Source organism: Pan paniscus, chromosome 5 (assembly GCF_029289425.2).
Source record: "Pan paniscus chromosome 5, NHGRI_mPanPan1-v2.0_pri, whole genome shotgun sequence".
Classification (NCBI taxonomy): domain Eukaryota; kingdom Metazoa; phylum Chordata; class Mammalia; order Primates; family Hominidae; genus Pan; species Pan paniscus.
Genome location: NC_073254.2, coordinates 183,465,570 through 183,492,985, shown reverse-complemented (window position 1 = coordinate 183,492,985; position 27,416 = coordinate 183,465,570). Strand labels below are relative to the sequence as shown.

At 43.3% G+C, this 27,416-nt stretch overlaps 1 protein-coding gene and 1 long non-coding RNA gene across 17 annotated transcripts in view; one reads left to right on the top strand and one right to left on the bottom strand.

Annotated features, from left to right (window-relative positions):
• The window catches only part of PACRG (parkin coregulated), a 640,692-nt gene that overhangs the window by 60,571 nt on the left and 552,705 nt on the right, over positions 1-27,416 (bottom strand). The window lies entirely within an intron of this gene.
• The window catches only part of LOC103786356 (uncharacterized), a 44,082-nt gene that overhangs the window by 13,142 nt on the left and 3,524 nt on the right, over positions 1-27,416 (top strand). For 3 of the 8 annotated variants that reach the window (XR_004672253.3, XR_004672255.3, XR_004672256.3), the window contains 3 exons: positions 6,891-6,996; positions 8,047-8,236; positions 24,320-24,351. This is a non-coding gene — a long non-coding RNA (uncharacterized LOC103786356). Of the gene's footprint in view, positions 1-5,941; positions 6,040-6,786; positions 6,997-8,046; positions 8,237-24,319; positions 24,352-27,416 lie in introns of all 8 variants that reach the window. The other 5 variants (XR_004672249.3, XR_004672251.3, XR_004672254.3 and 2 more) reach the window with 4 other exon arrangements.

Below are 27,416 nucleotides of genomic sequence, written 5' to 3'. Positions count from 1 at the left end.
TAGAAAAAAGACCAAAAAAGGAACACCTCCCTTACTTTTCATGCTGAAACAATGACCCTGCACGGTTTGGGGTCTAACTATGTTGAGAAGCAGGTGAATCATGAGGTCTCCATTTCAAACCTGCTACATTGACAGTTTTTTGAGAGCCTGAAATTGAGATGATTAAGTTTGAACTCACCATTTTAAATACATGCGACACTTGAAAAATACGTTTGTGAGAATAGGACATTAAAACGAATAAACCCAAATGGTTATTTACAATTGTCAATTCTGATTAGGAAAATGACACTTCAATTTAGAAAGCAAGGAGTGGATTTTATGTCTGGGAGCTAGAAAATATACATTGATGATGGAAAAGATATGTTTTATTTATAATCAAACAAATAGAATGAAAGCAATGGTTTAAGCCAGACTTGGTGCTTCTGGAAAGATGACAGGCAGGCAGAGGAGAACGAGGGATTTAGTTTCTGTTCTTGGAGATCCCTCCATGCAGGAGGCATGCGACCTAGTGCCTTAAAGTTGTTCTTGGTTAAGAATTATTTTAAGTGCATTTATTCCTCTGAATATTGGTGTTTTTGATGATGTAAGCAGTTTAAGCATGAATAATATGCACACTCATTTTTCTATCTAAACCTCCTTAAACTGTCCCCAGCGGATGCTTTCTCTTTCCGGATACCATTTTGTTCAGAACTAGGACGCACGTGTCTATCCCGGTCTCTGGTCTCTTGTCCAGCGATAGCATCCTCCGGGCTGCGTGAACTCAGCTTGGGGCTGTGAAGGGACAGCCGTATATCTTGTCACCGAGGGCCACCGCAATGGGGAGCTGCACCTGACACATTTACATTTCACAAAGATATCTGCCACTCCGTGGACACGGACCAGCAAGAGGCTTGGATGACGTAGGATTCTGATGATGTATTCTCCATTTCAATTCTAGACTGTGTGCAAACTTCATTCTTTCTTCTACGTTCTTTAGTTATGACTATTACAGGAGAAAGGAAAAAAATCGAAGGTGAAGGAAGCAAAGACAGAAAGGAGGGACGGTTTGGTGGCCAGAGCGAGGTCTTCCCACGTCACTCCCGGGAGGTGTGCTGACGCGTTGCTCCTCCGTCCTGCAGAACGCCGTGGGTCGTGGCAGCAGCTGCAGCTGTTTCACAGGCTGTGCTCCCTGTAGACTAAGCATCTACTCCGCGCTATAGGGCAATGCGAGACACAAAAGACCCGAGCCTTCCCGGGAGCTTGCCATCCAGCTGAGGAAGCCTAACTAGCCACGCTTCCTGTAGCATACAGTGGTCACTTTCTCCTCCATGGAAGTATGTCTGGGCCCACGCACCCCACTCCTTCCAGAGCCTCCACGCGCTGTGTGTCCCCCGTGGCGCTTTGCTTGCCACCGAGCCCTGCGTCTTGAGAACTCTGAACGGTTTGTTGTAGTCAAGACACTCGGAGATCCTAGAGACGCGAAAAGCAGGAGGGGAACCTGTGACGGCCACTGCGAGGCTCCGGGAGAGTTTAATTCAAATTTGGATTTTTCTCACTCTTACGCTTTGGGGCAATACTGTTAAATGGTAAATATATAGCCATTGTATGAACAGCAATACACAAAGGAGTTATTTGGAAATGAAAGCCTTATTGAAGGCCCTGGAAAAATTAAACAAATAAATGCTTCCTTTAGATCGCTCATTCAACATGCCTGAAGTGTTGTTCATTTGATACCGAATAGATGAAGTCACTTATGAACTCTATCTATACTTTTTCGTAATGACTAAGAAAATCCTAAATAGGCACGATTTCAGGAAGGAAGCCCTTCTGCTAATTTCGAGAACGTCCTGGCTGAAGCGGCAGCATCGCACTCTCAAAGGGAACAGCGAGACCACACCGGGGAAGGCAGAGTTGTCAGGTCCACGGGAGGAGAGTCCCGGCCCCAACACGCTCTCCTGCCTGAGATGCCTGAAGAGCTGGAGGCTGTTAGAAGGCAACGAACCAAACATTCTCCCAGGAAACACTAACTTGGGAAACTCCATTAAAAACCACCTGAGTGAATCAGGAAATGGTTAAGAGGTGACTGAGATGATGATAAAACTATCACTACCAGTCTTTCTTCACACTAAATACCTGCTTTCGGAAGCTTGAATTTTATGATGCAACTCGCCAGGATCAGTAACAACAATGGTTTGTGTTACTTCCTAGGTACACAATAGCTAGCCTGTAGAACTGACTGTAGAAATTAGCAACTATCTCAGACAAATACATGACGATTATATTGATAGAACAACATTCACCTTAGCCGCAGGGAGCACGAGACATTGACTCAGGCAGACTGACTCTCTCCACGCACCCAAGGCTGAATGACAGCCATAAAACCAAGGCTCTGAAATAAATAGCTGCGGAGGCCTCGTGGTTCAGCCGCACCGCCATTGGTCTAGGGCTGTGCTCTGGCCGTTGGCATGTGGAGCATTTGCTGCCAGGCGTAGCCACTTTGCACACATGGCGCTTGAGTGAACCCAGGCCAGATCCAAGCTCTTTCCGTCCCCAGCATTTGTCGGAATCAAGCCGACTGCAGAAATCGCCTTGCCATGTGTTCCCCACTGGGGCCGGGTAATCTCGCTGAAGCAACACTGAGTGGAATTTTAAAAAAAATGCTGACAGAAGAAATCAAATAGTTTCTTTCTGGACCAGAAAAGGCTTATTTTTGATTCTCAAATGCTGAACTAAAAAAATTCAAGAGCTTTAAGGCCCAAGGAAAAGGATTTTCACCTATTAAGACCTGTAACCTTTGACGTCATCAGTCACAGCTAAAGCTGGCTTTCTTCTGATTGGGTTGTAGTGATGTCATCCGCTGTGGTGAGAGAGAAAGCGAGCCCTGGGGGCCTGGCTCAGGTCTTGGCAGGTTTGTGCAGGTGGAACTCACTGCATTTATTATTATCATGTTTCTTGACGACACTAAGCCATCACAGATTCTCTGTTGGATGATTCTGAATAAATTTTCCTTTTTTTTTTTTTTTTTGAGATGGAGCCTCACTCTGTGGCCCAAGCTGAAGTGTAGTGGTGCAACCTTGGCTCACTACAGCCTCTGCCTCGCAGGTTCAAACGATTCTCCTGCCTCAGCCTCCTGAGTAGCTGGGATTACAGGTGTGCATCATGATGCCCAGCTAATTTTTGTATTTTTAGTAGAGACAGAGTTTTGCCATGTTGACCAGGCTGGTCTTGAACTCCTGGCCTCAAGTGATCCGCTCGCCTTGGCCTCCCAAAGTGCTGGGATCACAGGCGTGAGCCACCACACCCAGCCAAATTTTTCCTTTGTGTTTATTGGATTTAGTAGTTAAAAGATTGAGATGACCAAAACAGAAACTCCTTGTTTGTATTTACTCCTTGTTTTTTAAGCAGAAATGTCAATTTTAGTGAAATAAAACTAAAAATTTTCAAAAGAAATTTATTCAACAGATAACATATTACTAAAAAAAGTCATTAACAATAACTCATAATGTTTGCAAATTTAGAAATGGTTGCTTTTGAGATTTTTTAATATGAATTAAGAAAGGGGAAAAGGAAGGCTACAGGTATATTTTATCTTTTAAGATATTTACAGTTTCAATACCTAGATTAAATTGTCACCATTTGTTTTGCCAGAAATGTGTTTGTTTGGGTTAGCTTGGACTGAATTTACTATATAGAAATAGTGTTACCTGTTTTAGAATAAGAGTTTTCTCCCATAAAGTTTAGATAATTATAGGGAAACAGCTATGAATTCCAATCTGGTCTTTTCTGGTGGTGAAGGAGTGAGAAAGAAAAGAAAGAGGCAGGGGAAAACCTAGGACCAAATTCATTTTTTTTCTTTTTAAACAACGAGTAAGAGAAGAGACTTTTGGGGAGAAGCCGTGAAGTTATCTGCTTTTAGAATCCTAAAGAAATGCTTCTTTCACTCTATTTTTTTAGCTTTGCTATGTAACTTTGAGGGGACTCAACTTTTCTCCCCCTTAACCATAATGTGTGTTTCCCCATTTGGAATCCTGGGTGTTTCTGTGTCTGGGCCATGCTTAGCCACGGCTTCCTTGGCTGACTTCATGTTCTCTTGGAAACCGAAGGTTCCCTACATTCCCTTAAATACAACCTTACAATGGATATTTCCAAAGTCTTGGTTCACGGGTGTGTGAATCAAAGTTGCAATGGTTTTTCAACCAAAACTTACAATAACCACGGCATCTGGCACGCTAGAGATGCCCAAGGGCTTACCCACTTCAAATCTTCTCAGATCTTGTTGACATTAATGAAATTCACAAGATTTCTTTCCTCTGAAGATAAAAGCTTTGAAGTAAGCCCTCGATTCCCAGCTGGATGTCTCGTTCTCTTTCTCTCTTCTTGACACCGAAGGCTGGGTCACTAAAGCACTAGGTTACTAAGCCATCATATTTCCAAAAGCTTGAGGAAACGTTTTCATCTTCTGAATGGGGCCATTGGTCACCTGAAGAGATCATGAATCTTGGCCTAAGAGTCAATTCAATATCTAAATTTCCCTCACATAGACAATGACAATTTCTAAACAATTGTCGTTGTCCAACTGCAAAGTAGATTCATTTACCTATGAAATGTACAACACTAACAATGGGATCATACTGATATAGTGAAAAGAATACTGGACTTCAAGGCAAATAGCCTGAGATATAATTTTCAATAACTTAGTAGCTATACTATTCAATAACTCACTAGCTATTTAACTATGGGCAGGTTATTTAACTTCTCTGAATCTCAGTTACTGCCTCTGAATAAAGACTGAACTTTGGATGCTCTCTGGTTTCTATTCACCTAATATTACTTCTTATAATATCACAACGTAACTTTGGAATAAGCATTTAGAAATGACAGTTATTCAATGGATGCCTGTATTTCAACTGAAAAGATGATCACAAAGCAACTATGTAATTCTTCAAAGTAAGTCAGAAACCTCATAAGCATCAAAATCAGGTGTCAAGTCAAGTTCTAAGAAAACCTGAAAAGACCAAATGTTTATATAATTAATTCTAGTTAAGAGGGCACTGTGCAAAACTCATATTATTTGTTGACACCCTACATCAAATGCTATTACATTCTGCTATTTCAGTAAGTCTACATAGCTTTTTAAAGACCAATTATATGGGTTAATTTCTTTTTTACATACCAATTGACAATGATTTGGTCAAGACTACAAAAAGGCAAGCTAAGTTCTTCTCTGATTAATTACTGTTTTGACCTGAAAGTTATACTAAGAAAAATAGGTGGGTTCATCAATTTATCCCTCTACTGGATAATTATAACAATAGATTCAGTTATCATTGAATTAAGCTAAATTCAAGCTTGTGAAGTAAAAGCTCATCTCTTTTCTTATTGGCCAACATGATTCGGGGAACAGAGTGCTTCAAAAAAAGAGCAGAGAGTTAAGTCCAGCTGTCTGTGTTAAATCTATTTCTCGCTGTCTTATCTCATGGTGGAGTAATAATAACAACAATATAATGTCATTTACAAAGATTAGGTCATTTAAAACTAAGAATAGCCCTATGAGCTAAATACTATTATTATTCCCCTTCACAGGGGAGAAAATTGAGGTTTTGAGAGGTGAGAAAATGTAGTGAAATGATGTTAAGCAGTAAGTGATACTGGGATCCTGAAAAAGAGAAATCAAAGTAAGAATCTGCTGAAGTGCAAGAATGATGGCGGGAAGGTTCAGAAAGAGAGGTCCAAGCATCACATGTCATCACAGCGAGAGCAGGAGGTAGCAGAACATTTGCTACCTACAGAAGAACTTTAGCCCCGTATCATCAGCAGAGAGGTTCCAGGTGAGTAAGTGATGAGGAGATACTGTAGCCACTGCAACCAACCGGGTAGTGTTTCCTAGGATAGTCAATTGCTATGATAAAAAAATATCACTTTTTATGACATAGACTATTACACTATCTTTACTTCATTACAGGTCCTTAAAATAGTATCGCTCACAGAGATACAGGCAGGATGACAAAAATCAAGGCCGACTGATTTCAAGGACTTTTCTCTCAGTGCCATAAACACATGGTCAGTATGGGCAAAGTCTAGGATCAATTTCACATCTCATACCCCCATCTTTATGGGCATTTATTATGATTTATTTTTAGTCTGGTAGATATTAGTTACATAGTCTTCTAGATGAGGAAATTATAAGGCTTTCATGAATACAAGATAGACGAGCAGGCTGAGCGTGACTGCCCAGGGACGTCATTGCTACTTAGTGGACGGACGCCTGGTATTGGACCAGAGGCACGAGGAGAACCTATAACTGTGGGATCACAGGAATAGGGTGAGAAGGTAAAAAGGAGGAACCTTCCAAGTATTTGAATGGTCTTAAGAAACCAACCAGAAAGCCACATTGAAGTCACTTATGTTGGGAAAGTTTAGGAATCAAAGTTGAAGGTTCCCATTCTCTACGAAGAGTAGGAGAGTCTCTGGGTTTCCTTCAGGAAAGGGTTCTTGCAGTTCTCCAACAGTTCTTGCTGGAATCGAATGTGGTATGGAGGCCCTCAGATGGCCCCCTGGTAAGTGCAGAAGGCTCCTGTGAGGAGCACAGGCACCGAGTGTGGGCTCGGAAGGTGAAAGGCTGCCCTTGGCCCTCCTTTCTTTGTGCAGTTGCTGCTGTGTGGGACACGGTGGGGCCAGGCCTCCCACTCCAGTTCCTCCTGGATCATAGTTAATAGGCTGTTTATCTTTCCATCTTCAAAGCCTCCTCTTCCTGATTTACCCTGCAGAACAATTTATCTCATCATTTCTTTTCTGGTTAATAATCAGTGTCTCCGTGTTCTATAATGGATCAGATTCAAATCCCCAGTCGTCTGGCCCCTGTGTGATCTCATCTCCCTCACGAAGCCGGTCACTTGCATTCTCCTCCACAGTGAGACCTCCTGCTTCACTCAGGCTGGATTTCCTACTGACCCCACTGCGTGAAATTTTCATTCATGCCTAAATTCCCCATGGGAATATGCTCTCCTCTTCCTCCTGGTAAGTTCAAGCTTACTTTGGTTCAGGGCTAATGTTACTTCCTCTTTGATTTTGCATCCACATCATCTTTCTTTCTTTTGAATTCCTGGAGCACTAGGCCTGTAGTCCCCTCCCTGCTTATTTCCAGGTTACTCTAAAACCCTTAATAGATGTTTCCTGTTTACTTAGCCCTTTTGCATTCTACCACCTCGTGGGGGGAAAGGATCATGATAATTATGTTATAAACCTCACCGTGGGCATCAAATTCAAATTGGGCACTTGTAAAATGAATGAATGAAAGTATAAGTAAATTGCTACCTTGTGGGTTTACTGGATCCAGATACTGATATGAGCAAACTCAGTTCTAAATAAAGTGTATGGTAGGTGTAGTGGCCACCATGTGCCTAATTCCAGTTCTTTGTTTACTATTTACATATTTGTGAGTTGTTATCCATGGAAATAGCACTTACATGAATTTGGAAATGTTCGATCAAATGAGCTTCAATACGTGGAGGGTCTCTACAGCTAGGTAGCTTCATCTGTCTGCTTTTCAATCATGTACTCCTCAACTTAAAGTGGGGTTTACCTGGATCATCTTTAAATTTGAGAAGAAAAAAAACTTTTTGTTCATAGTGAAAAATGAGATTATCCCATTTACTTTTTTTTTTTTTTTTTTGAAACGGAGTCTTGCTCTGTCACCCAGGCTGGAGTGTGATGGCTCAATCTCGGCTCGCTGCAACCTCCACCTTCCCTGTTCAAGTGATTCTCCTGCCTCAGCCTCCTGCGTAGCTGAGATTACAGGCGCCCGCCACCATGCCTGGCTAATTTTTGTATTTTTTTTTCTTTAGTAGAGATGGGGTTTCACCATGTTGGCCAGGCTGGTCTCCAATCCCTGACCTCAGGTGATCCCCCCGTCTCAGCCCCCCAAAGTGCTGGGATTACAGGCATGAGCCACTGCACCTGGTCCCATTTACTTTTTAGCAGCTTTTGCTCCAAGAAGAAGAACACATCGGATTTTTATAGTGCTTTCATTTAATATCTAAATTTTGTTTTGTATGGTTTATTTCATAGCTACATGGTAATTTTCAACCAGCTCGCGAAACAGCAAAATAGATGATTTTGATTGGAAAAGAACTACTGATGGCTGCCCTCAGGAGTGATAAAACCTACTGGAAATAATTGTAACCATCTCTACACTGGTGGTGAAAACTTTTAAAAATGAGCCAGCCTCGCAGCTGCTATCAGACTTCTCCATTTCCAGGTAATGTTAATGATGCCAGATACAACCTGTTTTCAGCTCTGATTTTTTTTTCTGTGATTGAGGCACAAAAATAAAAATTCATCTCAGATGTCTTTTTTTCTTTTTTGTGAGACAGGGTCTCACGCTGTCACCCAGGCTAGAGTGCAGTGGCACGATCTCAGCTCACTGCAATCTCGGCATCCTGGGCTCCAACAATTCTCCTGCCTCAGCCTCCCGAGTAGCTGGGACCACGCACTACCACGCCTGGTTAATTATTTTATCTTTGTAGAGATGGGGTTTTGCCATGTTGCCCAAGCTGATCTCGAACGTCTTGACTTAAGTCATCCACCCACCTCGGTCTCCCAAAGTGCTGGGATTACAGGCTTGGCCCCCTCACCCTGCTCATCTCAGATTTCTAATAAATGTTATCAGCAAACACATTAAACTATGGGGAAACGCATTTCTAAAATGATGAACTCAGAACTTAGAAGCCTTTGCATAGCCATCCCAGTGCTCACCATCATAACAAGATAAGGCTGAATCATTGTAGGTGACTGGGCTGCACAGCAGGGCACAGAGCTACAAAGTAAAAGATTCTCATGGCCTTGATGTACTGCTTGTTCTAGCAAGAAAAATAATTAAATGGATAAACTCACCAATCGTGCTTACGATGAAAAAACACGTTACACCATTTCTGTAGATTGGATGTTTCCCCGAATATTTGGGATATATCTCAGCTTGCCTAAAGTACCTACTCTTTGAAAATTCTAAAATGAATTAATGGATGCAAAATTTGAATAGATTTCCAAATCCTTAGCTGGATATTTTACAGAGTGGGAATATCTCATCAAATGAACTCAAGTAATGCAAACATAATACATTTAATGAACAAATCAAAGCAGTCTGCCGGCTGAACTCAGTTAACTGCTCTGAAAGTGACGGAGTTAAATCCATCACGCCTTTTACAACTGTCTTAGTTAAAAATAACCTAGAAATATCTTTCCAAGCTCTGGCTATCAGACTTTATCAGCTTCTACACTGGTGAGTTAAATGTGGCAAGAGACATCCACTTTGCCCCAAGTGTATTAATGCAGGACACAGTCTGAAAATGCTTGAGCTTGCCTGATATTTTTACAAATGTTTAAGGCTTTAAAGCCCAATCAAAGTTTTGGCCACATCTTACAAAAAAAAAAAAAACAAAAAAAAAAACAAACAAAAAAAAGAGAGAGAGAGAGAACAGTATCTAAACTGTGGGGGGAAATTTTGAATGTGGCCATTTAATTTGCCACAGCAGCAAAATTGGGTTTGCACAATAGACACTGAAGCTTGTTGGAAATGTTGATAGGTGAAATATGCTGACTTTTGATACTTTTGAATAAAGAATGTTTATTTGTCCGAGTTACATTTTTATCTCTTAAAATTCCTCAGTTTAGTGTACCCGATGGCTTTCCCCTGAATCAGGACATTAAGATTAGTCTGGACAAAGGCAGCTTGGAAATGAAACAACAGGACCCCTGAGGGGCGGAGGCGTGCTCTTGTTGAACACAAATGGCCATGCATCCCAGGTCCACTGAAACAGGGGAAATAATATCCATCTGTAAGGACAGGTTCCAGGACAAAAATAAGAGAACATGCATTATGTTTATATTAATTTAACGTGCTGTTGATAAATTTCGACAACTATTATTACTGCAGCTGCTATTTTGTCTATACTGTAGCTCCCAGGTAAGAGTAGACTGGCCATCATTTAACTGTCCTCTGGCAGAGGACAGGAAGTATAGCCCCACAGAACGCCATGGAGTGTTTTTTGCTTTACTGTTTAATAAAATGAGTTTACTCTACAACCTCACAAAGGAGCAACACTTTTAAAGAGCAGCTGCTTCATCCTCAGGCCATGAGGGAGAGCAGGACATTGTTATCTGGACTCACTTTGAACTTGGAGCCCTCATCTTTGGGATGTCCCTTTATGAGTTTTTTTAGTCTAGACTGGTACCTTGCACCCTGCTTACATCTCTGATTAAGATACTTGGTCGTAGGACTTTATGAGCAAACAATTTATAGCTTAAGCTTACACTTAATCGTTCCGTTTTACTTCAGATATAGTTAATATGTTGGTGCTTAACTGAATGGGGAAAAGACTGGCTCTTCTTCTGCAAATGGCACCCAGGCGTGGTCATCTGAAGGATGGTAGCTCTGTTTACTTCCTTTTTGTCTCCACAAAGTCCTGATTTTTCCAAATTTAGGAGCACAGCTCATGACTGGCCCATTCCCTAGACTGCTGGCTGACTGTGAGACATGCAGCCCTGATAAGCCAACAGGAAGCAGCGGATGTGGCCCTACTAAACTCACGGGAAGCAGCAGACGTGGCCCTACTAAACTCATGGGAAGCAGTGGATGTGGCCCTACTAAACTCACGAGAGGAAGCAGTGGACGTGGCCCTACTAAACTCACGGGAAGCAGTGGATGTGGCCCTACTAAACTCACGGGAAGCAGTGGACGTGGCCCTACTAAACTCACGGGAAGCAGTGGATGTGGCCCTACTAAACTCACGGGAAGCAGTGGATGTGGCCCTACTAAACTCATGAGAGGAAGCAGTGGATGTGGCCCTACTAAACTCACGGGAAGCAGTGGACGTGGCCCTACTAAACTCATGGGAAGCAGTGGACGTGGCCCTACTAAACTCACAGGAAGCAGTGGACGTGGCCCTACTAAACTCACGGGAAGCAGTGGACGTGGCCCTACTAAACTCAGGGGAAGCAGTGGACGTGGCCCTACTAAACTCACGGGAAGCAGTGGACGTGGCCCTACTAAACTCACGGGAAGCAGTGGACGTGGCCCTACTAAACTCACGGGAAGCAGTGGACGTGGCCCTACTAAACTCACGGGAAGCAGTGGACGTGGCCCTACTAAACTCACGGGAAGCAGTGGACGTGGCCCTACTAAACTCACGGGAAGCAGTGGACGTGGCCCTACTAAACTCACGGGAAGCAGTGGACGTGGCCCTACTAAACTCACGGGAAGCAGTGGACGTGGCCCTACTAAACTCACGGGAAGCAGTGGACGTGGCCCTACTAAACTCACGGGAAGCAGTGGACGTGGCCCTACTAAACTCACGGGAAGCAGTGGACGTGGCCCTACTAAACTCACGGGAAGCAGTGGACGTGGCCCTACTAAACTCACGGGAAGCAGTGGACGTGGCCCTACTAAACTCACGGGAAGCAGTGGATGTGGCCCTACTAAACTCACGGGAAGCAGTGGACGTGGCCCTACTAAACTCACGGGAAGTAGTGGATGTGGCCCTACTAAACTCACGGGAAGCAGTGGACGTGGCCCTACTAAACTCACGAGAGGAAGCAGCGGACGTGGCCCTACTAAACTCATGGGAAGCAGCGGACGTGGCCCTACTAAACTCATGGGAAGCAGCGGACGTGGCCCTACTAAACTCATGGGAAGCAGCGGACGTGGCCCTACTAAACTCAGGGGAAGCAGTGGACGTGGCCCTACTAAACTCACGGGAAGCAGTGGACGTGGCCCTACTAAACTCACGGGAAGCAGTGGACGTGGTCCTACTAAACTCACGGGAAGCAGTGGATGTGGCCCTACTAAACTCACGGGAAGCAGTGGACGTGGCCCTACTAAACTCACGGGAAGTAGTGGATGTGGCCCTACTAAACTCACGGGAAGCAGTGGACGTGGCCCTACTAAACTCACGAGAGGAAGCAGCGGACGTGGCCCTACTAAACTCATGGGAAGCAGCAGACGTGGCCCTACTAAACTCATGGGAAGCAGTGGACGTGGCCCTACTAAACTCATGGGAAGCAGTGGACGTGGCCCTACTAAACTCATGGGAAGCAGCGGACGTGGCCCTACTAAACTCATGGGAGGAAGCAGATTTTATTTTCAAATGCACACCTGATACTTGTGCTTTAAGCCACAAAAAGGTCATTCTTTTGTCGTATCACTATGGGATTTAATATTTGCAAAATAATTTATATTCCGGTTTCCTGATTTTGTGTTTTGAGGCACTAAAGGCACTTAATACGTGTGTTATAATTCCAATTTATGTCAGATAAGTAGCTGAATTGACAGAGAGACTATCTCCTTGCCCGTTGCTGGCCATGAGGAGACAGCCCGGTTAAGCAGGAGATAGTAAGAGGCATTGGCAGCATCCTGGCTCACATCTTTCCCTGCAGGAAGAGAGTGAGGGCAGAGGCTTCGAGGAGACTCCCTCCTGCTTCTCTACTGAGGCGAAAATCCCCGCATCTGCCGCCACCTTCTCTGCATAGATTGCTACGTTGGCCTCTGAGCCCAAAGAAACCCTCCGTCCTCTTCCAGACTCTTCAGCGCCATGGTCCTAGGCCCTTTGGGATGGGGTAGACATCAGAGCTCCTGCCCTGGACCAGGCTTCCAAATTCAACGTCATCTGCAGAGTAGACTGAGAGCGCCGAGTAAACTGAGGCAAATGCTCTGGTAAGCAGGCTCACTCACCAAGCTTCCACTAAGTCTGGCGCCTGCCATCTTAGGTCTGGACAATGTAAACCTCCAGAGGTTGATGGAGACCCGGGTAAAGGGCTCAACTGATTTTCTGGCTTCACCCCAGTGTTACCTCCCAGAGTTCTGTTGTCCTTCACCTGCCCAAGGCCTCCGGATAGGTCATTCCACTTAGTTCCAGCCTCTTGGAAATATCTGTACTGGGAGCTCTGTGCCCCCTACGTGCTTCTATCAGCAAGACCCTGGACTTAAAGACTTGCCATGTGATGGTGGGTCCTCAGTCTAGGCTATATATTTTTGTTTGTTTGTTTGTTTTTTGAGACGGAGTCTCCCTCTGTTGCCCAGGCTGGAGTGTAGTGGTGCCATCTCAGCTCACTGCAACCTCTGCCTCCCTGGTTCAAGCGATTCTCCTGGCTCAGCCTCCTGAGTAGCTGGGACTACAGGCACGCGCCCCCATGCCCAGCTAATTTTTGTATTTTTAGTAGAGACGGGGTTTCACTATGTTGGCCAGGCTAATCTCGAACTCCTGACCTCATGATCCACCCATCTCGGCTTCCCAAAGTGCTGGGATTACAGGCATGAGCACCGTGCCCGGCCTATGTTTAGTTTTTACAGACACCTTTGGCTCAAAGGAGCAGCTCCAGTGGTGGGAATTTGGGGAGTCAAGGTAGTCTGGCAGAGGAAGTGCTGAGGGACAGGCAACCTTCCTGGCCTCGAGGACGCCAACTCCGTCCTCCACTCTCCTCATCACAGGTAGGCTCTGGCTGCAGGGCAGGGCGGGCAGGTCAGGCTGATGGTTCCTGACATGTCTATGGGGCTTGGGTGGTGGGAAGGACCCCCAGAGCAACAGCTGGAGCATTCGCCTTGGTGAAATACAGCTCTCTTCATTTGGCCACATGGCCTGCCTGGTGCTTAGATCAGTGTCTGTTTGTAAACTGGCTTCCCAGTCGGAGGATAAAAGAACAAGGCAATAAACCCAAGGTGGGACTCAGGAACCAGCTTCTAATATGAACTCAGATGTCATCATCCAAATTCTGTGATTTCAAGAAGACCAGCTGTGTTCTAGAGCTTCAGCAGCTGAGGATAGGTTATTGGACTAGAGTGGGAATGTAGACTAGGGGGCTCACATTCTGGCAGAGGAGTCCGGTAATATGCCAGGTAACCAACCATTAAATAAGAGTACTTCAGAGTGAGAAGTCCTGGCAAGGAACGGAAAGGTGATGTGGTAGAGATGGACTTGGGGGGCCACTACAGGCACGATGATCCAGAAGATCTCCCTGGGAAAATTAAATTTAAGCTGACATCTTAGTGTGGAGAAGTCGGCTTGGGAGAAAGAAATAAGCTTGAGAAGGACGTGCAGTGCAGAACAGCAAAGGCAAAGACCTTGAGGTTGGAATACGTTGTTACCGGAGAGGATGATTTCACCGAGTTATGGCATCTGTGGTTTTCAACATTGATATCTACTATACCTAATTATCATTTGTCATGGCTGTTTAATAGCTATGGAGTGGAAGGAATACAAGTTACTCAGCTGTTCTTCTTTGGCTAGAGACATTAAGTCTACCTCCAGATTTGCACAATTTTTGTGAGTGATGCAATCGACATCTTTGTGCATAAAGTCTTTTTCCTTAGTTGTATTATTTCCTTCAAAGAATTCTGAAAAGTGAGGTTACTGCTTCAAAGAATATGAACATTTTGTGGTTACTGGTATAGGCTGCCACATTGATTGTTCAGAAAGGTTAGGCCAGTGTATGATGTTCCAGCAACACACACGGGTGCCTGCTTTATCACAGCATTGGGTGTTAGAAGTAAAATCCAGCGTCTATAAAATGCTACTCTAAGGTTGCTTTAGTTAGCATTTTTCTAATTACTAAGGAGGGTTAACCTTTTCCCATGTATTATTTTGCTGTGTGGGCTTTTTTTTTTTTTTTTCCTTTGTGAGAGTGATTTGTTCTTATCTTTGGCCTATTTGTCTACTGGGTAGAGGTTATAAAAAAAACAAAGTCTCATCTTATCACCCTGGGAAGCTAGGGAGTAGACCAGAAGATCTCAGAAGTTAGATTTTTTGGTGTGCACAAGCCACTCCAGCATTCATTTCTTTTTGACCGATGCAATAAGCACTATTTCAGAGAGCAGAGAGATGTGCTGAAGAGTCACTATCACTTCTAAAGGTGCCCAGGTGTCCCCGGGTACCACCTTGGGCACCGAAGAATCGGAGGGATTGTGTTAAGCAATGCAGAGGACACTGCACGGTCAGTCCATCATTGTGAGAAGCTGAATTGACGGTCATATACAGAAGGAGGGACATTTACAGTGAATTAGGTTTCTAAAAAGCTTGCTTTACATCCTTATGACTGCACACCCACCCACACATCAGGTGGCTGTGAGGGGTCGCTAATCAGAGGCAAGAACTCACACTTCTGGGTGCAGCACTCAGGTTTACAAAGTGTCTTAAGTTGGATTAAGTCTCAATGAGGCTACACATAAAGTCGTTATTTTGGTTTATATGTGAAAACTGTGCATTTGTTCAATGTAAACATTCATGATATATTGCAATTGATTTGAACTTGTGTTGGCATTTCTACATTTTTTAATGTATGGGGAGCCTCTAAAGATGAGAGTGGGCTGGGATGCTCTTGAGCTCTAGGAAGCCCAAGCCGAAGGCTGGGAAGGAGATAGATAAGAGATAGCTCACTAGGTCCTGGGAGATAAACTTGGAGGCAGATGAAGCTAAGGCAGAAGTATTTGTTCTTATTGAAGGTTAAAAGACCAGTAGCAGTGGAAACTGAAGTCTGCTATTTATCTTCAGGCTAGGGACAGTGCAGACAGCTGCAACACGAGCCTCCTTATAAAACCATGACAGCAACCTGAACCGTGACCTCCACTGAAGAAGTGTTTCAGTGGGTGTGCTGACATTCCCTTTAAGCACAAGTAAGCACCAGCGTGTCAATTTTGTTCTGAGGTCTGGTGATTTTGTTCACCCTCTTTAGTGAATAATAGGGAGACAAAGTCTTTACATAGTCTTATTTCAATTTAACTAAAGAAACAAAGCTTCGTCGCAGGAAGAAAGATATTACATTGAGAGCAGTTTTGAAAGTTAAAAACAAACATTACAAAAAGATTTGGAATTTCTGATAGGCAGTGAGCTATTGCAAAATCAGATCGACAATTGACAGCTATTCAAGTTAAGGTAAAATAATGGTTTGGATAGATAGTTCAGTACATGTGATCTTAAGTTCGAAATTATCTGGGTATTTCTTTTACTTTTTTCATGTCCCTTTATGTAGTTATGGCCTGTTAGAAGAGATAACATTATAAATTAAGAAAAAGCAAGCTGTTTACAGAAATCAGTGTGGAGCATTTAAAGTGGTTTTTCTCATATCGAAAAGCTACTGGCAGGTCTAATTATTGCCCTGTCTGAAAGAGCAAAGTACATTAAAATGAGTGAAATAAATGGCTGGGCTGCACATATCTCTGCGTGCTACAGTCATTACTCGAGTAGTGTGTCTGTCAGGAAACCTTTTATGAATCCCATAAAGAACTACATCACTGGGCCCCCAAACATTCTCCATGTAAAAAGTCTGATGGTGGGCTGGGTGCAGTGGCTCACGCCTGTAATTCCACCAGCACTTTTGGAGGCCGAGGTGAGTGGATCACTCAGTCAGAAGTTCAAGACCAGCCTGGCCAAGATGGTGAAACCCCGTCTCTACTAAAAATACAAAAATTAGCCGGGCGTGGTGGCGGGTGCCTGTAATCCCAGCTACTCGGGAGGCTGAGGCAGAGAACTGCTTGAACTCGGGAGGTGGAGTTTGCAGTGAGCCGAGATTGTGCTACTGCACTCCAGCCTGGCCTGGGCGACAGGGCGAGATTCCATCTCAAAAAAAAAAAAAAAAAATGCCTGAAGGTGAAGAAAATTACTCAAAATACTAAATTCCTTTAAGTCCTGTTATGATTGTTTTCTGCTTGAAGGAACTCAATGGACTCCCTTTTTAATTAGTTCTACTATTCTACCCCGAAAACCTGACCACTATAAGATAGCAAATTAGAGCTTTTGGCAAGAAATAGACTTTGGGGGTCTATATTTCCTGAAGAATAAAGTAAAATGGGTTTCCACGAGTCTCCTAACACCCCCCAGGGGCTGCGGTATGAAGACAGCCTCCTGCTGCTCTGGGTTATAGAGCTTAGAACTGCGTGGGGTTTGCTAAGGAAGCCCTTCTGATAGCAGAAGGCCAGGGCTACTCAGGGCCTCAGGGCATGGGACAAGGACCCTGAATTGGCCCTGTGGGAAGCAAGGTGTTAGGCATCAGGCTAGGAGTTTTATATATGCTCCTTCATTTAATCCTTAATTCTATGAGGTTGGCCATGATGCTGAAGAAGACGGTAGAAACTCTCGAATATTCCTCCCAGGGATCTATGTTAGCGTGTGGCTGTGAAGGTTAAATAGGGTATATATGCAAAGCAGCTGCTATCTACTAGTAAGTCCTGCAGCAGAGTTTGCTATAATTATAATCATTATTATAATAACAGTATCAGTGCTTCTTACATGATAGTTCTAACAATTAAATGAACTAATTTATAGACAGCACCTAGCCAAAAGCTTGACAATTATGGGGTGCTAAAAAATGTTACTTTCTTTCACTTCCGTAATAAGATCAATTCAAGGAGTTCATGGTGCATTCATTAATATTCCAAATCTACCCACTGTACGGATAAGCAAATTGTCAAAGTGGGATTTGATCTCAGGTCAACCTAAAGCTGAAGCCTCGGCTGTTTCCCTTACAGTCTGCTTCCTTGCTAAGGGCACTCAGGGTCGGTGTGGCCAAGCCAATTAACACAGAAATTCCTTATGGTTGCCCTTGTAATCACTAGGACAGGAGCTCCCCCTAATCTGTGGATTACTTGGTTTTAAATACTTTTTGGTCCGTGTCATTTTTTCTTTTGTATGCATTTACGTTTTTAAAAATAGGCACGTAGCCTAGAATAATTATAAAAGTGAATACTGCTTTATAATGAACCAGATAACGTTACCAATATTCAACTATTTTTGGCTAAAAAATGTCAATTTCATGTGGTTTGACCTAAATTTTAATTCTTACTGTGTGTCAGGCACTATGCTAAGCATTTAAATACATTTAGCTTATTTAATTTGAATTATCATTAATCCCCACAACAACCTTGGAAAGTTGATAATGTTACTGCTCACATTTTTACAGAGGAGGAGCCCATGGTACAGAAAGGTTAAGTTCAACCACCAAACATCAAGGGAAGCCACCATATGCAAAATAATGAAATGTCTTTATAGATGCTCTGGCTGAGAAATTCAGTTGTGATATATATGAAAACAAAGTGAAATAAAAAATACCACTTAAAACATTTCTTTATAATGGACATATTATTCAGATGAAAACTGTTTTCCTTCTAATCTTAAAATTCTCTACTATTATCTAGCTAATCTATCATCCATCTATAGCTTTCAAATTATCCGTGAAATTAATTATTCATTAAGCAATTAACAATTATAATTACAAATTATAATTTTGAGTCACTGTGATTGGTAGAATTTAAATGCAAGGATATGGCTGTCAGAAAATTTACTATAAAAGAAAATAAAAAGTTGTTCCTAACTGATCCTTAAAAATATGTCTTTCCTTTCAAATTTTGTCCAAGGGTTCTCTTTTCCTTGGGCTGCCATTTTACATTTGGGGAAAACTGAGACCAACATTGACCACCTGACCTTTATTGACTACATTTTAAATGTAAATTTTGTTTTTAGTAATTTTCCTTGCTTCTCCATGAAAATAATTTGTTTACAGGTAGCCTCCTCACTAAGTCTGTAATATGCTTTTTTAGTGGTTTTAGAAAAATATTTCTGTAGGGGATACAAAATAATATTATGATGACATAATTTGTTTTACTTCCCTGCAATTTCGTATAAACATACATAAAGCAATATTATAGCATATTAACTTTCTTATATGAGATTAAATTCTCATTAATATATTTTTAATGTTTTATGAAAAATATTTTAATACAAAGAAGTACAATTTCCTCATCTATTTTACCACAATTGCATTTTTTGTTTTAGATCATTTTCATTAAAATATCTTCTGTTTCCTAACCAAAAAAATGTTAATTCTTTTTTTGGGGTAAAGAAATAATTGGGTCATATTCTGTAATTGCTATTGGAGCTATCAGGCTAGGTTGTATCTTGGCAAAAATAAAATCTAGGTCGGAACTAGAAAACTTTAAAGTGCTACAAGTTATTGTTACTAGACTTTATGAGAATGTATCAAAATGTGGTTAGTATTGCCATTTTCTTTTCACAGTTTTTTTTTATATTTATGATGAGAAAAACATATGCTTTCTTCTGGATTTTTGTTTAGTTTCCAAAAATGATTAAAAATTCTACTTAAAAATCACAACACTGTAAACCTATATTCCCTGTATACCTTACTTTAATATTTCAGTATTTATGTTCACTTTCTCTAATGGTAACGTGGACCTTCATTATGTATGTTTATCTTGTTGTTATATGTCCTCTTAATTCCCCGATTCTTTATGTGGAAGTTACATATTTTAGTTACAAAACTTTTTCATCTCATGAACTATGGGTAGGTAGGTAATAAGTGAAATTTCTAAAAATCACATTCCCATAGTTCATGATGTAACTGTCAGCTACGCGGTCAGCAGTCGGCCTGGGACAGCTGCCTTGTGGTTATACAGCTGCTTTGATTACTTAGAAATAAGCACAGGAGGCTTCACTCCGTTGTTTTGCTTTAACTGTTGCACTTTCTTACCCTTTTTACCTGCATGGAGCTAAGGGCTGGCTTTGGGCCTCTGGATGTTCCAAACCACAGAGGTAACTTTGGTGCCGACACACTGGCTTACTCTGGCACGTGCACATATACATGTGCATGCAATGCTGCCATCCCTGCCAGGAAGGATTTAAGGCACTGCTATTCGATCATTACAGCTGAAATCAGTAGTTCATTGTTGATTGTTGTTGATGACCTAGGTGTCGTTAAGCTCTCCAAAGAACAAGATGGTTCATAGGATTTTCCAGAAACTTGACTTGCTGCTAAACTTTTCATGTTAAGAATAAAGGAAAGTCACGAAAAATCTTTTCTGGTGACTCAAATAATCCCTGGATACACTGGGAAAATGTCTAAATATTAGCACCATGCTTGATTTTTACATTCGGGATCAATCTGTATCTATTTCTATCTTTGAAAAAAATCCTTGCAAGTTTGTGAGATCGCCTGCTCATTGATCAGAAGGTAACAATCGTCTTCTGTAATAGCAACGCACAAGGAATGGAGGAAAATCTTTTTAAAGAAATCGAAAGAAACAGAACTTTGAACTAATCTGGTTTAGATTACTCAATATTATTAAAGAGTATTAAGGTTAGCCAAATGGTCAGGAAATTTAGATGTTTTCAAATTGTGTGCCATTTAAAACAACCATTGGGGACTGGGCATGGTGGCTCACACCTGTAATCCCAGCACTCTGGGAGGCCAAGGAGGGTGGATCACCTGAGGTCAGGAGTTTGAGACCAGCCTGTTAACATGGTGAAACCCTACCTCTACTAATAAATAAATAAATAAATAAATAAATAAATAAATAAATAATACATAAATTAGCTGGGCGTGGTGGCAGATGCCTGTAATCCCAGCTACTCAGGAGGCCGAGGCAGGAGAATCGCTTGAACCCAGAGGTGGAGGTTGCAGTGAGCCGGGATCGTGCCATTGCACTCCAGCCTGGGTGACAGAGCAAGACTCCATCTCAAAAATACAAAACAAAAAACCATGGGCCCAGTGATAGTTTCCCATAACAATTCCTCCTCCATTCTGAATTTCTTATGCTTCATTTTAGTGCAAATGTGGTTCCATGAAAAATGGTAAGACATTGGATTACGCTACCAAAAGAGTTTGGTCTTGCCACTTGTGAAAGTGTAGGAGGAGCTGGCTTAAGCCCATCCTATCCCCCAGCCCCTCGATTGTCGAGGTTGGTCTTCCTTTCTGTTTCTGTTGCCACCACCGCACTTTGTCCCTTATGGTCTGTCTCCAAATTTACCTTCCTGTTGGAAGAACCTCCCCACCGCCCTCTCCTGCCTTCTCTCTATCCCTTTAAATTCACCCTTTTCCACTGCCTACTTAAACCTTCGTTAGCTCAGCTCGTGTTGCATTTCTCCACTGGGGAAAACCTTCAGAAATGTACCATTATCTGTTGAATAAATTTCACCTCCCTTGGCCTGGCATTAAGCCCTACATGATGGGCTTCAGGCCAATTGTCTTCTAATCCTCCCTCACAGCAACATCAGGCTCCAGTTAAACCACGATTGTTACCCCCAGACAAGAGTCAGGGCCTCCCCACCTCCTCATCTGGCCTTGAGTCATTTCTTCCCGCTGGAGTTCCTTCCCCAGCTCTGCTTATGAAAATCTGTGAAGGTGCCTTGATCTCTGAATCACCAGAGTCGGAAGACATTCGTCTTTCTTTTAAGCGCTAGCAATGTTGGTGCTTCTCTAGAGGCCCTTGACAAATACCACGTTCTGAAGTTACTGTGAAAATATCTCATTTACAAGAATTAGGCTCCGTGGTGTCTATCAACTCAGTTGATGTTCAAGAGACGTTTGTTGGAAAAGGAATATGAAGAGAAATCTAGCTGCCTGAGGAAACGGGGCGGGCCCATAGTTGCATCCGGGTCTCTGGCCCCGTGGGCTGCAGATGCCCCCATAGTTGCATCCGGGTCTCTGGCCCCGTGGGCTGCAGATGCCCCCATAGTTGCATCCGGGTCTCTGGACCCGTGGGCTGCAGATGCCCCGCAGGCCAGCTCGGGCAGGCAGAGGGTCATCTTGCAGGGTGACCGGCAGGCCAACTCGGGCAGGCAGAGGGTCATCTTGCAGGGTGACCCGCAGGCCAGCTCTGGCGGGCAGAGGGGTCATCTAGAGGCGGAGCAGAAACCTGAGAACCCAGACTCAGGGAGAGGCCGCTGGGCAGTCGGGCACTGAAGCCAGGAACACAGGCATTTGAGGTAGATGGCCAGGCCAGTGCCTTCCAGAAAGGAAGTCCATGTTCCGAGGAGTGGGAGAAACCGTTTGCTTACGAACCTTTGACCAGGAAAGCAGAGGGGCAAAGAGGCCAGTCAGAGGCAGAGAGGAGGCCCCACCGACGCAACCCCTACCCGCCAATGCCCCTTCCTCTCCCTGACCCGGACCTCACGCTGAGCTCATGCGCATCCGATTTCATTTAACTAAGGACATTTTTAAGTGACCATTGTGTGGAAGGCACTAGCTTAAGTGCTCTCCCATTGAGTCATGACACAGTAATAGCGACAGTGCTAACACCGTTGAATATTTTCTATTGCCAGGAGCTGAACTGTGCCTAAATGCATTATTTCATCTAATCTTAGTAACTCAACTGTGAGGCAGGTGCTATGATTAGCATCCTTACTGAAAGTTGAGGCAATGGAGGCTTGGAGAAGTGAAGTGGTTTGCCCAGGTTCCCAGGAGTAAGTGGAGGCAGCCGCAGGTCCAGGGGTGGGGGCAGGCTGCGGGGCGCTCAGCCCCTTCTCCCCACCTTCTTCCCATTGGCTCAGTCCCTTGCATTTTCACAGGCGCAGGGGCAGCAATACTTTTTAGATTTGGGTCTGGTCAACGTTTTTGGTCCCTTGGAAAATTCTCTCCTACAAAATAGGTTATGAATGTAACCCAATCCCCATTAAGATGGTCACTCAGTGATTGCTCTGTGTGTGTGTGTGTGTGTGTGTGTGTGTGTCCGCGCGCGTGCACGCGCACATGTGCGTATGATAATTAAGTGAATTTGGAGTTGGCACAGGGTGGGGATTGGCCGTGACTTCTGGGTAGGGTAGTGGGTAACTGGAAGAGGACTGAGGCCGGGCGTGGTGGCTCATGCCTGTAATCCCAGCACTCTGGGAGGCCGAGGTGGGCAGATCATCGGAGGTCAGGAGTTCGAGACCAGACTGACTAACACGGTCATTATAAACTGACCAACCCAGTCTCTACTAAAAATACAAAATTAGCCAAGTGTGGTGGTGCATGCCTGTAATCCCAGCTACTCGGGAGGCTGAGGCAGGAGAATCACTTGAACCTGGGAGGCGGAGGTTGCGGTGAGCTGAGATGGCACCACTGCACTCCAGCCTGGGCAACAAGAGTGAAACTCCACCTCAAAATAAAATACAATAAAAAAGAAAAAGAAAAAAAAAAACAGAAGAGGACTGAGTGGTGCTGTGGTCAAGGTGGGGGGCACAAGCTCTGTCCCTGCCCTGGCACCAGCTCCCCCTGTCCCCACTCCCGGTCTTCATTTCCTCATAGGTAAAGCAGGGAACAGAATAACTCCCTCCTGGACTAGTACAGGGCTGGGGAGGACAACATGCGCCACACGTAGTGAGGATTTACCCGATGGACATGCTGTGATGGCTGGGGCTGGTATTTAGACTGCAGCTATTAATAGAATGACATTGCAGAACTGGATTCATGATAAGGCTTCCTTAACTTTCATTTAATTCTATTTCAAATGAAATCTTAAGTATTTTTAAAAATTAAAAATATTTAGAAATAAATATTGAGGAGGTCAATGAAAAAGAATGAAGTTATTTACAAAAGAAAAACTGACTCAAGATTCATATGAGAACAACAACTACTCTTAACGTATAATGTCCCTAAGTGAATTGATTTGGAAATAGTTAGGAAAAGGAACCGCATCGTGAAAGCCATCTTGGAACTGATTAGGTTCTAACGCATTTAATGCCAAATCAGGAGAGCCAGTAAACTAAAACAATGAGATCAAAGCCGCAGCAAATACTCTGCACACCAGCGAGTCCTGACACATGGGAACTGGCGCAGGGTTCAGTCGGTCCACGGCCAAACTCAGCTTCTGCTCATGTGGGGTAGATATCAGTGCACGGAATTCTAAATTTGCTGGTGTGGTTTCCAGCGACCAGTTCCAGGCTCCCATCTGCATGCCACAGTCTAGCATCTCAATGGCAACTGGCTGACCTTGAGCCTGTCCTCGCTGATGGAGGGACTGCTTTTATCACTGTGTTTCACCTTTGCTGGGCACGACCTTCTGATCTCACTGTGGCAGTTCACAGTTAATTGCACTAAGGAAGGGCAGCATCTGAATAAGTCCCTCCTGAAGAACATGCAATCTGAATTCACATGTATTTCTCTTTAGAGTGCATTCCATGATGTTTTGCTACACACATACCCCCTAAATTGTAGTTATTTTAGATATTCTGTAGAACTAATTTATGTTCCCTGTATATTCCGGGAAGGTAATTGGGAAAAGCCATTCAAAAGTGTTGAGTGGTATAGACGAGTATTTGGTCATAAAAAGTTCTCTATGCATTATTTTTCTTAGATAATCGAGAGCACATTTTATGCTGAAACTTCAGGAAAAGTGATGCATAAAATGAATCAGCATTATAAACTTGGCAACATGGGATTTTTAGTTTTATTAGTTCCCATTCAAAGGTATGACAGTCGCGAAACTCTTTTGTGCTCATTTAGAATTTCAAATGTAGGAGAATGTTAATAAGTGAATCTAATCCTTGTACTGATCCTGCTTAACAGAGCTTATTCTCCTGTTTTTCAGAGGAGGAAATCAAGGCCAAGAAACTGTAACAGGTAAGTCCCAAAGTATGGAGGTGGCACACCAGGAGACAGGCCTATCGGGCTCTTGCCACTGTGACGTCTACCTTTAATGACCTCGGTTACAGAATACCACGCACACGGAGCAATCAGGAAAGAAGGGCATTTCTTTACCACTGTCAGGTTTAAAATTCTTGTGGCGAAAGCTCAAGATAACTCTGAAGGTGAATCAGACGCCAGCCCCACTTCAAACACCATTAGTGCTTGGCATTTCAAGCGCATGAGACGAAATTGCAATTAAGAAAACCTGAGAATCTCACTGAGATTCTGCAACTAGCCATTATCACAAGATAAATGTCTTTTTTGAAAAACAAACTAAAAAGATGATACAGAATAAATGTTTGAATAATGTCTAAATTCTGTGGGGAAAAGAAAAGAAAGAACCCGGAGGCCTAGTCTCTCCAAATCATTTCCTTAATTTTTAGGAAAACAACAAAGCCAAATAAATAGCTTCTTCTGTGGTGTTTCTGAAAATGTGGGATTCTGAATGTGAGATCCTGAAAATCTCACATTTTGTGGTCTGGAGACCACAAAACCCTCAGCATGGCCACGGTCGGGCCACACCGTTCTGAGGTTTCCCAACTGCGCACGCCACACTCAGAGCAACACGTGTACCCGGGTTCCTCGTTCAATTATTTTTCTCCGTTAAATGAGTGGAAAATAATGTCATCCATCTGGCAGGAGACTGGCTGGTGTTCTGTTTCTGGTGTTCTTTGCTCAAACGCTTCCATTCCAAGTGTTAAAAGACTATCTGTGTAAATGGTCAGGGCTTGGGGTGTCCCTTTGGGGTGATCTAAGAGAAGGTCAGGATTGAAAAGAAACATGTAAGAAATGCAGAGCCTTGAAGTGTCCCCAGAGCTGGCTCAGGTGTGACCCAGATCCTGCGGGCTGTGAGGGGCCTGGGCAGCCTCCGCAGGAGGAGGTGAGCATGGCCGTGTGTGTGGCCTGTGGGGACAAACATGGGGGCGAAGGCTGCTGGGAGGGCTGAGGGTCCCCGGCTTCTGGGGTTGGGAAACTGGCTCTTCCTGGCGAGGGGTCCCTTTCCCTTCTGTAAGAGCAGTGGGGACCAGGTTTCCAAAATGTTGTTCAGATTTTGCAAAGTGAAAGGCGAGAGCTTGCTGTCTTTTTGACCTGCAAGGAACACCAAAGCAAACGCGACCCCAGCATTTGCCTGCCGTTTCTCTCCTCAGGGCCCTTGATTCTGCAGCCTGACATTGTCCTGAAAAATCACTTTCGTTCCGACAGCCACCAACCATACGCATAAGACTTTTAAAAGTTAGGTGCAAACTACTCATGTGCTATCTGCTGCATGGGAAAAAGAATCAGATGGTCTTTGAGGGAAGACACACACACACACACGCACACACACACATTCACATATGTACATATACATATATACAGATACACAAACACATATACACATATCTACACATATGCAAGCACACATCCACAGTCACATACATATCCATATACAAATACACACACGTACACACACCTACATATATGCACATACATCTACACGTGTACACATAAACACACACATAAATACACATATGCATATACATACACACATGTACATAAACATCCATACACTTACATACCACATATACATATCTATGTAGTTTTAAAGTGACCTGTTGTGGAAAGTTTTCCCTCAAAAAAGCCTTTTGGGGAGCAGGAAGGGACGATATGGAACTCAGTAAGGAGCCTGTTTCTTTCCAGATGATCAAGGCTCACATTAGGAGGTAAGAACTGTTGAATTCAGCATGGATATACTGCCTGTTCTCAAGATGGTCTTTGACAGCAAAGCCATTTTCTATGGCAGAAATTATGATCATATTATTGATTCTGAAAATTAGTTGCCAATTCTTGACTGACTTAAAGTTTTTTAACACTTTGAAAGGGATTGAGAATAGTAGTATGGTCTTTAAATAATGTTTTTGTAAAACTTGCTTTAGAAACCAAAATTTCATCTTTGTTTCTGCCTCTCTGATACTCTTTACAGAATATTGTTTTATTACTACCTGTGTTATTATGGGTAGTAAACATAAATGTCCCACTTTATGTATCAATAATAAAATAGGCATTATTTTCCTAAAAACAGCAGTACATACTGATATTTCCTGACAATAAATATTTATGGACAACTCACGCCAGTTTTACTTTCCATACCAATTGTAACAGATGTGAGCTCATCATTCAGTCTGGAAGATTTTATAAACCACTGAATAACGAACTCCCATCCATTCCAAAAGACATGGACTATAAAATAGCATGAATTGTCAGTAAATGGTTATCCTGATGAAATATTCCGTTCACCCCTCCACTTGCATAAAGATAGATCATGCTCCAAAATATGCATACTTTTATAGAGGGAAAAATAATTTTTAAAAGTGATTTACACGACAGAACCATGCAATAGAGCATTTTCCTCCAAGTTCAAGACAAGGAGCCTCTGTCATGAAGGGATGGAGTGCTGAGTCATTCAGTCCCTTCCAGCAGCCTAGCTGAACAGTGAGGCTCCTTTCAGAGTCTACAGTCAAATCAAACCGGTCGAGGCGGATGGTGCACCTACTGTGGGCAATGTTCTTTGCTAGATGCTGTCATCTACCTGAGAGGAATTTACACAGAGTCGCACATAGTATATGCATCCATGACAGCTCTGCTCCTTATGACACAGGCATCCGAGCTGCTCTGCCTGTGCAGGAGCTGTGGTTATTATTCCTTCCCCATCACGGACGGTGCATTCTTTTCCTTGGACTTCATTTCTGCTCCAGCTCTCTGGGCTGGGCCATCTTCCTAATTGCTTCTCTGGCAAATATCTCCGCGGCCCTTTGGCTTCTCCCGCCATGATGTGAAGCAGAGATTAAAGATGTCAGGATTGTGCTAGGAACTGAGGATACAGTGGTTGACAGAAAAGATCCGGTCCTTGACCTCATGGGGATTCACTCTAGCAGGGAAGAGGAGCTTTAAATAAATCATCACTGCTACTGTGCTGTGGGAGCTTAGACGGGAGATCTAGCCTGGACTGGGGCTGGCGG